Source organism: Thamnophis sirtalis, unplaced genomic scaffold, assembly GCF_051295495.1.
Source record: "Thamnophis sirtalis isolate CommonGarterSnake01/CBP01778 unplaced genomic scaffold, rThaSir2_p1.2 scaffold_4, whole genome shotgun sequence".
Lineage (NCBI taxonomy): Eukaryota > Metazoa > Chordata > Lepidosauria > Squamata > Natricidae > Thamnophis > Thamnophis sirtalis.
This window is the reverse complement of record NW_028261384.1, coordinates 60,506,527-60,522,104: the sequence shown is the minus strand read 5'-3', so window position 1 is coordinate 60,522,104 and position 15,578 is coordinate 60,506,527. Positions and strand designations below refer to the sequence as shown.

The 15,578-nt window shown below is 42.0% G+C and overlaps 1 protein-coding gene across 2 annotated transcripts in view; it reads left to right on the top strand.

Moving 5' to 3' along the window:
* The window catches only part of GLB1 (galactosidase beta 1), a 224,857-nt gene that overhangs the window by 85,631 nt on the left and 123,648 nt on the right, over nt 1–15,578 (top strand). The gene's annotated exons all lie outside the window — the stretch shown is intronic.

The following is a 15,578-nucleotide window of genomic DNA, read 5'->3' as shown; positions in this document are numbered from 1 at the left end:
CCCGTCATACCTGCCGCTCCCCAACATGACCAGAATGCTCTGGCCCGCCCCCATTCCAGAAGGTCCTTCCCCCCTCCCACGGCCCACGCTCCGCCCGGCAGGACACATATATCACACATTCTAGGATGAGGGGTAGGCCTGGGCCCCCCTACCACTTCTGCTTGAGCACTCAGTGGGGGAGGCACCAGGCCATGCCCTCAGTCCTCTTAGATGCACTCACAATCACTCTCTCATACATACTCCACTAAAATCCATTAAAACATATTAAAAATACAATAGTATAATAAAAATAGTTAAAATTAAGTGGGTTCATTCATCCAGCAATCACCCCATACACTCTTCATAAACAAACATTGTGCAGATCTTAACAAAAAGTACCACTCAAGTGGGATAGTGCAGAGATCACGGTCGGAAACCAATGATAATAAAGAGGAGGGGGAGTTCCACAGTCCTTCTCCCTCTTGTAGGTCCGGAGATGCAAGGAAGGGGGGGGGCAAAGGCCCAGAGTCCGAAATGGCTGGAGTGATTGTGGGGGGGGGCTCGTTGAAATTGATGATAAGTTCGTAGTCTCGACCCCCCCCCCAACCTCACGATGATGACCCAGCCGACCCGGCCTGGGATGCGGTCGCAAAAGGTCATCTTGAGGAGCAGCAGATTCTTGAGGAGCAGCAGATGGCGGATAGTAATTAAAAAGAGGGGGGGAGGGGAGGAGGGAGGCCTAGAAAGGCTGTTGCAACAGCAAAAGCCAGCCACCCAGTCCTGGCAAACATGGTTAGTCTACTCACCGCTCCTCCTCGGGGCGCCACTCCAGAACACCAGATACAAAGGTCTAACAATCTGAGTCTGGAGGTCCACTAGGCCCAGATCAATAAGCTCACTTCCTTCTGACCACGCCGCTCAAGCACTGTCGCCACCGCCGCCACCTTTTGATAACAAATTTTCCTTTCTTGGTCTAATAATTGATTTATGAATTTTTTTCTTTCTCTTTTTTCATCTTATATGCCAACCATCATCCTGGTTTATTTGCGTTTTCAAAGAAATTTTGTCTTAATGGCTTTTACTTTATTTGCCACTTTTTGTGTTCCATTAAATTCAATTTATGTTTTTCTAGGTCCATCAAGTTTTTAATTTTAACATTTTGTGGGTTTCTTTGTAGTTCTATTTCCAGTCTCCTCTATTCCTCCTTTATCTTCTTTCGTGTTTGTCTGTTTTGTTTGTTTCTTTTTCCTAAATAAGTTCTTACTAGTCTTCTAGTGTATGCCTTGTTGGTATCCCACACATTCTGTAGGGATGTGTCGTCCTTCTTATTCTCTTTAAAAAAAAGTTCAATTCTTTTTCCATATATTGTTGGAATTCTTTTTCATTTAATAGATTTTGATTTAATGTCCATCTCATTTTTTTATGTGTCCTTTCCATTTCATTATTATTGATTATGGTCTGCCCATATATTTATTTCTATATCAATCTTTTGTGTTTTAGCAATTCGATGTATTGTTGTCCAAATATCTATTCTTGGCCATGACATGTGTCTATTTGAATAAAATGTATATTGTTTTTCTCTCAAGTGTCTTCTTCTCCATACATCTTGTAGACTTAATTCTTCCATCATTGTAAAAAATGTTTTAGGCAGTATTCTTCTTAACTTCTTATTCAACTTTGCAGTTTTATGATCCAGCTCATTATTTACTATTGCATTAAAATCTCCTAATATGCATATTTCTTCATATTCCTATTCCATTATCTTTTTGTGGAGTTTTCCATAAAATTCTTCTTGATTGTCATTTGGTGCATATATCACTACCATCAATATATTTTTTTTATTATTCATCATTATTTCCACTATCAATATTCTTCCTTCTTCATCTTTAAATATTTGTTTTGATTGTATTATCTTTTTAATATACAATGACATACCTCTTTTGCTTTGATTGGTAAGTGTCATATATAGCTTCCCCAATTTTGGATAATCCAAATATTTTTGTGTTGTTTTTTAATATGTACTTCTTGCAGGCATAGTATATCTAATTTCAGTTTCTCTAATTTTTTAAATGTCCTCTTTCTTTTTATGCTTGAATTTAGTCCATTTATGTTTAATGAAATTATTTTTATTTCTTCTTCCATGCCTTAATTTTTTGTCGTTTTAGTTGATCTAGTGATTCTCACCTCCATTTGTTCTTTCATCTCTTTTGCTCTTGTGCCTTCTCTTAATGCCTTTTTTTTCTTGTTCTTTAGCTGGTCCTCTCTTTTCTTTCTCCTTCTCTTCTTGTAGTTTTGTTCCTCTTTCCTCTCTCCGTCTCTCTTCTTCTTGTGGTCCAAAGTGTTGTCATAAAATAACTCTGCCTTTTCTACTGTATCCAGCCTATGTCTTTGTTCCTGCCAAGTTACTAGTATCCCTTCTGCTATTAACCATCTGAAGTTGATTCCTTTTGTTTTATTAGGCATTTGGTCAGAAATTGATATTCTCTTCTTAGATCTCTCACCTTTCTTGGCACTTGTTTAAGGACTATTTTTCTTTAGATTTGTATTTTATTGTAGTGTAGCTTTCAGGATCTCTGTTCTCAGTTTTTTCTTAGTAAATCTTACGTGTATCTCTCTAGGTAATTCATTTCTTGTAGCATATCTTCTATGGACCCTGTAAGTTTCATCAATCCCGCTTAGCATCTTTTCCTTGGGTTCTTCCAATCTGTCTGCCAATATGTCGGTGATTTTTTTCTGCTAGATTCTCTTCCTTTTCATCTTCAGTATTTTGGAATTTTAAATAATAATCAGCCTTGTCTGTTTCTCACAAAATACTTATTTTTTTTGCTTCTATTGTTGTCCGTCTATAATCCATCTCCTCCATTTTCTTCTCTGTTGTTTCCACTTTTTCTTGCACATTATGCAGTCTCTGCTCATTTTTCCCATTATCTCTTTATCTTCTTTAACTTCATCCACTTTGTCTATTCTTTCTTTGAGGTCTTCATGCATAGCCTGTAACATACTCTTTAACTCCATGCTAGCTTTATCTTGTTGTATTGTTGTACTTGATGATTTTTGTACTGTAGGGCTGGAGGTTGTTGCTGTCAATGAGGAATATGCTGTTATCTTCTTCATCTTGTTGATTTCTTTTTCATAATCCAAATATCAAAAAAGAGAAAAGAGAAAGAGAGAGAGAGAGAAATCAAAATTTTGAAGATCGCCTCTCCAATTCTGATGGGCCAAACTTCAAGTTCTTGTTACCTTAATGCATTTGTAGTAGTAAAGTAAAAAGAAAAAAAGAAGATGGAAAAGAGAGGGCCAAATTCCAACAACAACAAAAAATAGTAAAAAGAAATTGACCACAATTGTAAAATAAAAATGCCTTTAGTCCCCCTTATTTCCTCCAAACTTCAAGTTCTCATTACCTTAATCCAATTGCAGTGGAAGGTAGAAAGACAAAAACCTAAACAAGAACAACCAACCAACCCCCCCTGCAAATTCCTACAAAGAGAGCAGAGAGAGGAAAAGTAATAAAAAAGAAGAAATGGTAACAATTGTAAGATAAAAATATATCTTTAATCCCCCTTTTCCCCTCCAATTCTAACAGTAAAAGAGAAAAGGAGGAAAGAAAAAGGAGAGAGAAAAAATAAAAATAAAAAGTAAAAATCCAGTAAGTACCCGCTAGGTGGAAAGTTACAAGGAAAAATCAAGAAAGAAGTTGATTTAAAAAAGGAACCAAGTACAAATCCATCTAAAGAAAATAATCTCCATTCTTAATATAAGCAAAAGCTCCACAGTTCCAAATAGTTCCAAAATGATTCCAGAGCTCCAAAGTTATAATCAGGAAAATGGAAAAACAAAAGCGCCCAAGATGATTCCACAGCTGGTGTTTTGTCTTATGAAGCAGTTTTTATCATTATTATAAAATCATGTGTTCAAGTTTATTTTTTTCCTCTCTGTTGCCACTAGATGGACTATTGTTACTGAAAAGAGTAGTTAGAAAAAAAGAGAATTCCAGGAGTAATCTCAGAGATCAATTTCTTCAAATATCAATATCAAAATTTAAAAATTTCACTGGCAATCAACTCTATCCAGACTGCTCTCTATTTCTCCAGACCATCCTCCCAAAACTATTTGATGAATCCTTTTATGAATGCCTTTTATTGGCATTCGCTTCTCTGCCACTACTTCCTGGAGGGGTAATCCAATCCCCCCCCCTTTTGCTTTCTCTCTTTGTTCTCTGTCAGTCAATCAGGGAGAAAAAAACAAACAAACTTTTAAATTTAGTGTGCCCCAGGGTATTATCACAATCTCATCAGACGTTCAAAGCCGCTTTTTTCTCTCTTTTTGTGAAGCCGCCTCAACTTTTGACAACTCGCAATGGCTGTCTTCTCATCTGGATCAAAAGCTATTGCAGATGTTGTGGAGGGTTTGCAGCTCCCCCTTCACTTCTGCCCATGGTCTCATTTCTCACTGTCCCTTCAAGACAGTTCCAGGCTCAAACGAGCCTCCCAGAGTGGTAGGATATTGTCGCTTCTCTGGAGCCCCGAAGTTTCCTTGCATACTGTTGAGGCGCTGGCCCCTCCTCCCTCCCAAGCGGGCTTCTTGCATCCAAGCAGACTTCATGCCCAAGCAGAGTCTTAGCTTTCCCTGCCAGCTTAGTATCACCCACAAATTTGGTAAGCTCCCCTTCTATTCCCTCATCTAAGTCGTTTCTGAAGACATTGAAGAGTACTGGGCCTAAGGCAGAACCTTGTAGGGTTCCACCACAAAACTGTGATGCCCTTATCCGCGCCGACATAAGTGCAGAGGCAAATCCGCGGCGTCCGAAGCGCTAAGAAAAAAATGACCCTACCGCCGCGACAACAGCGCGGTGACAGAAGGGCGTTCTACATGCTTCATTCTTTGCCTCCAAAGGTAGCCCTCCTCCTCCAGCTGACAGCGGCAGCGGGCACGGGGCAAAGCGGGCTGCCCAGCAGCAGCAGCCCGCGGGGAGGGTCCAGCTCAGCCGCGGGGGGCAGCAGGAAGCAGAGGAGGACGCGGCAGCGGCGGTGGCTGAGGCTCTCCCGGGCCAGTGAAGCGGGCTTGCCCGGCGGAGGCAGGCTGCCATCTTCTTCCTCAACAACATCTCCTTGGACGGGCGGCCTCCGCCGCCGGCGCCTCCCCCGGAGGAAGAGGCAGGGCGGGCGGGGACAGCGGCTGAGGCTCTCCCGGGGTCGGCGAAGCGGGCTTGCCCGGTGGCGGCGGCCGCCCATCCAAGGAGATGTTGTTGAGGAAGAAGAGGGCGGCCTGCCTCTGCCGGGCAAGCCCGCTTCGCCGGCCCCGGGAGAGCCTCAGCCGCCGCCGCTGCTGTCAGCTGGAGGAGGAGGGCTACCTTTGGAGGCAAAGAACGCCCTTCTGTCGCCGTGCTGCTGTCCCCGCGGTGATGACGCGCGGTGATGATGTCGCGACTTTAGCGACGCGATTTAATCTCCGCTATTTTGCGTAGCGCGGTTTTGTCGTGCCACGCCTTGTAGTACCCCACTGCTTACTTCCCTCCATGTAGACATAGACCCATTAAGGACTATTCGTTGAGTACTGTTTGTCAGCCAGTTATGAATACAACTGGTGGTGATGCTATCTATCCCACTTTTTCAGAGCTTCCCAAGATTCTTTTTAAAAAAATATGGTTTTATTGTTTTTACATTTTAAAATAGTGCTGCACAGTGAAGCCATTATGATCATACAATCACATTATATACAGATAATCTTGTCCATTAACTGTTAACCTGCTTAATACATTAACTATCCTTCTATCCAATCACATTATTTACAATTTGTTCCAGTCTTGTCACCTTGTCTTATACCAATAATAAAATATGTTTCAAACTTCATAATATTCCGATTCCCCTTTATTTTTTAGTTCAAGAGTGAGCCTGTCTGCTTCCGCACAGGCCAAAATTTTCCTAATTATGTCTAACTCTGATGGGATATTTCTTTTTTTCCAATACTGCGCATAGGTTATTCGCACCACAGTTAATACATGTATAATTAGATAGAGCACATTGGTATTGGTATTGATATTTTATTATTTGTATGCCGCCCTTCTCCGGGAGGCATACCCTCTGGTATGCCTAGGAGAAAAATTTCTGATTTGAACAAAATTTGAATGAATAGATATAAAAGATATAATAGCAGTAATACACTGCATTAACATATTAATGCAGTGGGCCAATGAGATATACCAAGTCCTACATGTTGGCCAGGAAGTTGTAAAAAATCCCAGATGGACACCAGATCTCTTCCAGCAACTATCCTTTTCCCCGCCGATGCACCAAGCTATCATAGGAAAATTCAACACAATAATAATTGTTACTTTAAGATCAGAGGCTTATTGTTCTCCAGTGCGCTGCTTGGAGAGTCCAAGCGTGGGTTAACACAGCCTATCTGCTCTTGGACTGAGTAATGTTTTTCTTGACCACGCCTCCCTCTGCCTCTCTATGTTCAGTTTAAAAACTCAGTCCGCCCATTGGGACTATTTTGGGAGTGCTCCAGTCCAAAGACAGATAGACTGGGGTCCCTAAATCCATTTTGACCAACTTTTCTTCTCATCATGCAGGCGGAAATATTCCATCTTCTCCAGATAGAGGCCATAGAACCAGTTCCAAGGGACCAGGAGGAGCGGGATTTCTATTCCATCCTGTTCCTGGTCCCAAGAGCTCAGGGGGGTGGAGGGCCATCTTGGACCTGAAAAGCCTGACTCAACATCTGGCTTACAAGAGGTTCAAGATGCAGTCCCTCCATTCCATCCTGGATTGTGTGAGAAAAGGGGATCTATTGACATCGATAGATCTGAAGGAGGCCTACCTGCATGTCCCCATCCATGCTGCCCACAGGAGGTTCCTGAGGTACTGTTCCAAGGGGAAGCACTACCAGTACAAGGCGCTCCCTTTCGGGCTCTCGTCAGTGCCCAGAACATTCACCAAGATCCTGGTGGTGGTAGCGGCTCATCTCCGCAACCATCCTGTCCATCTGGAATGTTATTTGGACGACATAATCATTCATTCTCTCACACCAGAGCAGGCTCAACGTGATGTCATGCTGACCATTCGGACGTTACAGCAACATGGATTCTCTGTCAACATGGAGAAGAGCCAGTTCCGGCCAGCCACGCACATACAACACCTGGGCGCCGTCATCAATTCCATCTCCTGTCAGGTTTTCCTGTCCCCAGACCGTCTGAACAATCTGAGGAGCAGGGTGAAACATTGCCCTCAGTCCAGGTCGGTGCCGATCATCCAGCTGTCCCAGCTCCTGGGGATCATGATCTCCTATCTGAAGTTGGCTTCCTGGGCCTGGCTGCATGCAATGGTTTCTTCTTCCAATGCAGAGAGTGAAAACCAGCAACTCCCATAGGCGTGTGCGCCTCCCGCAGAAGGTGACCCGATCCCTGGACTGGTGGAGGTCCAAGACGGTCATGAAAGGCTGTCTGTTCAAAGAACCAGAAAGGGTCATTGTGACCACAGACACCAGCCTTCTGGGGTGGGGCGCCCACTGTCAGGGTCAGCTTGCCCAGGGCCAGTGGTCTCAGAGGGAGGCTGCCCACAGCATCAACTGGCTAGAGCTGAGGGCAGTCCGACTCGCGCTATGCCGCTTTGCATGCTTGATAAAGGGAAGTCATGTACTGTTAATGACAATGTGGCAACAAAAACCCACATAAATAGGCAGGGCGGTACCCATTCAAGGGGGCTCATGCACGAGGCAGAGGCTCTGGGCAGGTGGGCGGAGCGACATCTGGCTTCTCTCAGAGCAGATCACATCACACCAGCAATCAGGAGGCAGACTGGCTGAGCCGACAGCGCATCGATCACTCGGAGTGGCGCCTACACCCGGACCTGTTCCAACAGATTGTGAGGAAATTCGGCAAGCCGCAAGTAAACCTCTTTGCCACACATTCCAACACACAACTGCTACGATTCTTCAGCCATTACCATTCACCGTTGGCGGAAGGGATAAATGCACTGAGGTGTGGGTGGCCCCGGGAACTCTTATACGCATTCCTTCCTCTGCCCCCCATTCCTCAGGTAGTGGCCAAACTCCTGACTGAACAGGCAGAAGTTCTACTGGTGGCACCGTTCTGGCCCAGGAGGTCCTGGTACGCAGAGCTTGTCAGTCTCTCCATTCAGAAACCGTGGCGAATTCCTCAGGATCAAGTCTCCCTCAGCCAGTGGGCCATCAGTCATCCAGATCCCCAGTGGCTACAGCTAGCTGTCTGGCACTTGAGGGGGACCTCCTGAGGAAACAGAACATCTCTGACAAGGTCATACGAACTATACAAGCATCCAGGAGACCCTCCACTACCAGAATATATGATGTGACCTGGGCCGCCTTTTCATCGTGGTGCAAGGCTAGAGACATTGTTGATTTTTCTGCCTCAGTCCTTCAGACCCTGGACTTCCTACAGGACTGTCTGGATAAGAGTCTGGCACCCAGTATTCTCAGGCGTCAGGTTGCAGCACTGTCAACCATCCTGGCTAGGGGTTTGTCTCATTCTCTGAGCCAGCACCCGCAAATTAAGAGTTTTCTGAAGGGCGCAGCAAACATCAGTCTACTGACTGATACCCGTCGTGGGACCTCCCATTTGTCTTAAGGGCTCTGACGGGTCCCCAGTTTGAGCCCCTGCATACGTCTAGTCTACGCCACCTAACCATCAAGACTGCCTTTCTGGTGGCTATTACTTCTGCACGCAGGGTGTCCGAACTGGCAGCTCTCTCAGTCAGGGAGGACTTGTGCGTGGTTCACACCGACAGGATTATATTGAGACTCGATCCTTCATTTACCCCTAAAATTAACTCTCTGTTCCATAGATCTCAAGAGATTATATTGCCTAACTTTTGTCCCAAACCTTCTCACCCTAGAGAGCGTGAATAGCATAAGTTGGATGTGAGGCGTGCTGTCCGGATTTATGTAAAGAGGACTAAGGAATTCCGTCATTCAGAGGCGTTCTTCATCTCTTTTCTTCCTGGGTTTCTCGGCCACAAGGTCTCATCTCACACCGTAAGTCGTTGGCTGTGCGCTTGCATTAAGCTGGCGTATGAACATCAGGGCAAGACGGCCCCATGCAGGGTCACCGCACACTCTACTAGGAGTGCGGCAGTGGCAGCAGCCTGGGCAACCCAGGCATCTATTCTGGACATTTGCAGGGCAGCCACGTGGGCTTCCCCCACTGCCTTTATAAAAAACTATAAAATAGACACCTTTGCCTCAGCCGAAGCCTCCTTTGGACAAAGAATTTTGCAAAGAGTTGCTGAAACTCGGGAGGCTCCGGTTCTTACCCACCTGGGACTCTATAGCTTGGGCATGTCCCACGCTTGGACTCTCAAAGCAGCGCACTGGAGAAAGACCATTGGCTTACCTGAATGGTCGTTCTCTGGGCGCTGCGAGGAGAATCCAAACCCACCCAGGGGGGTTTTCTTACAAACTGTGACTGTATTATTGACTGTGAACTCTTACTATACGATTGTCCTTTCATTTTTAAACTGAACATAGAGAGGCAAAGGGAGGCGTGGTCCAGAAAAACATTACTCAGTCCAAGGGCAGATAGGCTGTGTTAACCCACGCTTGGACTCTCCTTGTAGCACCCAGAGAACGATCGTTCAGGTAAGCCAACGGTCTTTTCTAATAATTTGGAACATTAGATATGAATACACATAAAAGATATAATAGCAATAATATACTGCATTAACATATTAATGCAGTGGGCCAATGAGATATACCAAGTCCTACATGTTGGCCAGGAAGTTGTAAAAAATCCCAGATGGACACCAGATCTCTTCCAGCAACCGTCCTTTTCCCTGCTGATGCACCAAGCTATCAGGAAAATTCAACACAAGCAATAATTATTACTATAAGATCAGAGGTTTATTGTTTCTCATAATTTGGAATGTTAGATATGAATAGATATAAAAGATATAATAGCAATAATATACTGCATTAACATATTTATGTAGTGGGCCAATGAGATATAGCAAGTCCTACAAGAACTGCTATAAATCAAAGAGCCTTGAGCCAATCTTGAACCTTATCTTTTATACTGTTCTTCTAACCACATACATGCTTCACAACCTCACTGTCACTTTCCGTGAAAACCTGTGTACATTACTTTTAATTCCTTATTTCCAACAGTTTCATTCTTCCTGTTTTAAATGAATCCATACAAGTGCATATTTTCCCAAAAAAACCATATTTCACAGTTAGCAACAGTTGAGCAGGATTACAAATATTTCTGGTAAATTTTGAAATCATCCTAGCTGAAAACCTTGGTTCATATCTCTTTCTTCTGGAGCCTTCTATCATCTATAGGACTTATTGAATCTAATCGATCAATAGGATATATTTCTTGGTTCTCACAATCCTCACTTCTTGTTCATAAGAACAGCGCAAAATGAAACTTACAAGTCAATTTCTGCACATAAGCTACCTTATATCAATTATGGAAGTAAGTGAAATAAATTAAAATCCTTAATTTGAGATGAAGGAGGGCAGTTACTTTGATTAAAAGGCATTTTAGCAAGGCAAATACATAAAAGAGGATAGACAGGCTGAACCATTTGAATGGTGGGATGTGCAACTCTAAATACTGCATGGTACAGAAGAGGAGCAATGCAGTGTTTGTCAAGACTGCAGGCAGAAGACCTCTCCTAATGCAAGTTGTTTCTTGCAGTCATCACTGGGCTTCCATGAAGCTGGTCTTTTGTTACTCAATGCTGGTGTGGCTTTGGGTGAAGGTTGTATGGAGAGCAGGGGCAAAGGTTACTAGCACTTGCCTCCCTATTGGGTAAAGCTTCAGTTTTTACCTTGTAGCAGTCAGGTGACCTGAGTTGAGTGGCTTCCTCTTCTGGGTCTGGTACTTCTTACAGTGCAAGGCATGCACCCAGGAGGTCAGATGTTGACATTTCCCAGCAGTATTAGTGGTCAAGATGATCTGGAATAGACCCTTCCAACAAGGAGCCAGGCAATTCTTTTGTTGAAATTCTTTCACCAGTTGCCAAGGATAGGCAAGGATGTAGAGTCTATTTTTTGGAAGCGCAGCAGCAACCTATGAATGACATGTCTTTAAGGTTGTGACAAGGGCAGGTAATAGTCTAACATGATACTGTCCAGGGCTTGTATGTCAGCCAGGTTCACCACAGACGAAGGAGAAGCAGACAATACAGGTAGAGCAAAAATGTTTAGCCACAACATGAACTCCAGGAGCAAATCATTTTTTTATAGCAGAAGACGCTCCCTTATGGTCAACATGGGCAGGCCCACATTGGAGACGAACAAGATAGGGAAAAAGAGCATGGACAAATGCGGCAGCCATCCAGGTGATGCCACATCCCTATGGAATCAACACTACAGTCAGAGTTGCACCATACACAGTGTTCAGAGACAGGAGTAGAGGCTCTGCGTGACAGCAACTTGAAAGGGCAGGTGCAGAGCATCCAACAGATCTTTAACATAGTCAGCATTCTTTAATGGAGATCCTTGATTTAATTTTTCATCCAGGTCCCACATTTTATGTATAGCATATTCTACTATCCTCTGATTAAAATTCACTTTTTTCATGAAGAGAAACATATTAGTATCTAGGACAAAGGACACTAATATTTGCACTCCTTAACACTACTTAAAATTATTTTAACAATTTCTGCCCAAATCCCCAAACCAAGGATGTAATTCAGTAGAAAGGCAAGTGTTTTTCAAGGAAAAGAAATGAGAAAGTTCTATGAAAGTTGTGAAAGAAATTCATGGTAAAATGCAGTGAGTTACTGACGAGAGAAACAGAGATAACTACTTAGTTGTTGTGAAGGGAAAAGCCAAGGTAAAATTATAATTGGGGAGGGAAAGAAATCAGGAAAGAAGTCAAATTAATGATTATATTGCTAAATTGTTTCTCCCTCAACACTGAGCAAGCCTAAAAATAACAAATTGCATTATGAATTATATAATCCCAATGGGTAAGAAGACTGCATCATTTCTTTATGCATGTCCCCGTCCCTCCTTTTTTTCAAACCTAAATTCCTGTAGTTGTATTTTACACAGCTTAAATATGCAGAAGGTTTTTTTTTGCAAAAACTTTGTCCAAATATCACACACTCACAGACAGACATATATACAATACTTCCTCTATGAATGAGTCACATTCAAAGCCACTCGTACAGTTTAAAATGGAATAAGACAAAGATTGTGGGCAGGCAGCTTGCAAATAAACTAGAAAGCAGTTAAATCTTCCGTGGCTAAAAACTTTACACTGGAAGTTCCAAAAGTTTGGCAAAAGTTTGCATGGTGGCATCTAGGATGTCTTTACCAAATCATAGACATAAACATTCTAGACGAGGAGCCCCCTATCACAAAGCAAGAATATCCAACACAAAACAGGTAGAAAAAGGCAACACACATTAACTATATGAATAGTGAATGTAATTCACTATAGCCACAGGCCAACGGAAAAAGGCCTTCCTTATCTATGGAAAAGTGGTCCGGCTCAGATGCTTGTGTTTACATTGATGGATCTGGATACGCTGGATCTCAGTGTGTTTCTATTAGTATTCGCTTGCCAATCTAAGGGCAGGTACTCTGCATTAGGTTTCCCCCCCTACTCCTACTCCTCCTTCTCCTTCTTCTCTCTCTTTCTCTCTTCCCCCACATCTTTGTTTATTTTCCTCCACTAAGACAACCCAGGGAAACAGCCATCTCAGGAAAATGAAAGGCAATTGAATCCTGCCAACACAGGCAGTCCTTATGTATGGAAAAGATCAATTCCTTCCCAAAGAAAAATTAAGGAGAAAGATGTGCCACCTCAGCAAGAGAGCCAACCCTTATCTATGGGAAAGATAGCAGGCACAGGAAATAAAACAAAACACCCTTCCAGCAAACAAACTGAAAATACACGTATCAATTAAATGCATAAAATATCAAAAACATTAAACCTTACCACACATTGTCAATGAAGGGGAAGCATGAATAGTATTCATCTTTCAAGAAATATAGTAATATTATAAGTGTGTGTGTGTGTGTGTGTGTGTATGTGTGTGTGTGTATATATATATATACACACACACACATACATACACACGTACACATACACACGCACACACACACACACACACACATATATATATACCCCCCCACACACATATACATATATATACATATACATATATGTTTTCATAGATTTTCATCGTAGATATATATGCTGGTCTTGTTGTATTCGGGTCTTTTCCCATGTAAGATTGTTCTTACATGGGTAAAGACCCGAATACAACAAGATCAGCATACCTACACCCGTGAAAATCTACGAAAACACACAAACACACACACACACACAAATTGATAAGTCTCTCATTCTCTTTCTATCCTCTGATAGCTGTTTACATATAGTATACTAATCTACTGATATATAGGTGATACTACCCCTTAATACTCCTTAAAATTGATTATTGAGTAGAGGAAGAGGGAGGAAAGAGAGGGGGGGAAGAAAGAAAGAAAAGAAAGAAAGAAAGAAAGAAAGAAAGAAAGAAAGAAAGAAAGAAAGAAAGAAAGAAAGAAGACTGGAGAAAGTTATGAGTGAGAGAAGAAAGTGGAAGTTCTGGAAAATAACTAAATTAAGGATCCATTTTTTGGAAAAAATGACAAGCATTACAAATCTAATAAAAATTGGCATGGGGAGGAAGCCAGCATCCCAGACGTCTTTGGCAGCTGCCAGCCCTTTGAACCAGAGATCCTCTGAGGATATGCTCCAGAGAGAAAGATCTCATTCAACCAAGGATCTTCAGACGATATTACAGGCTATGCAAGAAACAATGGTTAGAAATCACGAGGAATTGAAAAAGGCTATCAGAGAAGTAAGAAATGATACTGGAAAACTAAAGGAAAAATGTAGACAATGGATGATAAATTTGAAAAGTTTTAGGAACAGATTAATAAAAACGAACAAAGAATAAATGTAATAGAAGGAAGGATGGAGAAGGAAGAGAAAAGAATGGAGGAGCTGAGTTCTATGTTGATCCAGGCAAACAAAGAACTTGAGCTAACGGTCCCCACGTAAGAATCGGAGAAAGCGGCCCAATTTCTACAATTTCAGAACGTAAAGGAAGAAAAAGGCGAGGATTTACTGCATATGATGGCAGATCTCATGGCAAAGTCTTTGGGAATAGGAAAGGATGAGATGGCATGTGAGATTGACAAGACATATAGAATCCAAACAAACTACGCAAAAAAGAACAATCTCCTGAGGGAAGTTCATTAAAGTTCGTTAAAAAATTAATATACAACAAGGTGCTGAATAAAACAAGAAACAACCCGATAGTACACAATCAATGACAACTAATTTAGGCTTGAGAAGAATCAGAGAACTAAGAAGGCCCTATCAATTTTTAACATCAGTGCTGAATAAATATGAAATTAACTTCAGATGGTTGATGCCGGGGGGCATACTGGTAACTTGGAGAGATAGAAGATTCAGAATAGACACAGTGGAACAAGCGGAAGAACTAAAAAATAAAGGGGAATCGGAATATTTTGAAGTCTGGAACAGATATTATTATTGGTATAAAACAAGATGATAAGACTAGAACAAACTGTAAATAATGTGATTGGATAGAAGGATAGATAATGTATTAAGTAGGCTAATAGTTAATGAGTCAGCTCCTACTGGGGTCCCAGCCAAGAGACCGGCCATGAATGTTTTGCCCAGAAGGCACAACAAGTAAGGGAGAAAGAAAGAGAAACCTGTCCTTAAAGTCTGGGTGTGACCCTTCCCTTGTAGCCAAATTGTGGGACAGGCTTTAGCTAGCTAACCAAACCACAGCAAGTTACCTATTAACTACTCTATGTTCCCAAAGAGGGAACCTCCAGCTTACCTCTGATCCAAAGTAGATTGTGTCCGAAAGGAGCAGGCTGGTAATCTGGAAACCAAAAGCCAGGAAGTTGTAAAAAATTCCAGATGGACACCAGATCTCTTCCAGCAACCGTCCTTTTCCCCGCCGATGCACCAAGCTATCATAGGAAAATTCAACACAAGCAATAATTCTTACTTTAAGATCAGAGGTTTATTGTTTCTAATAATTTGGAACATCAGATATGAATAGATATAAAAGATATAATAGCAAGATATAATAGCAATAATATACTGCATTAACATATTAATGCAGTGGGCCAATGAGATATAACAAATCCTACAAGAACTGCTATAAATCAAAGAGCCCTGAACCGAACTTGAACCTTATCTTTTATACTGTTCTTCTAACCACATACATGCTTCACAACCTCACTGTCACTTTCTGTGAAAACCTGTGTACATTACTTTTAATTCCTCATTTCCAACAGTTTCATTCTTCCTATTTTAAATGAATCCATACAAGTGCATATTTTCCCAAAAAACATATTTAACAGTTAGCAATAGTTCAGCAGGATTACAAATATTTCTGGTAAATTTTGAAATCATCCTAGCTGAAAACTTTGGTTCATATCTCTTTCTTCTGGGGACTTCTATCCTCCATGTAGGACTTATTGAATCTAATAGATAGATAGGCAATATTTTTTGGTTCTCACAGTAGTGTCTATGAAAATACTTAGCATATTTTTTGGAGTATAAG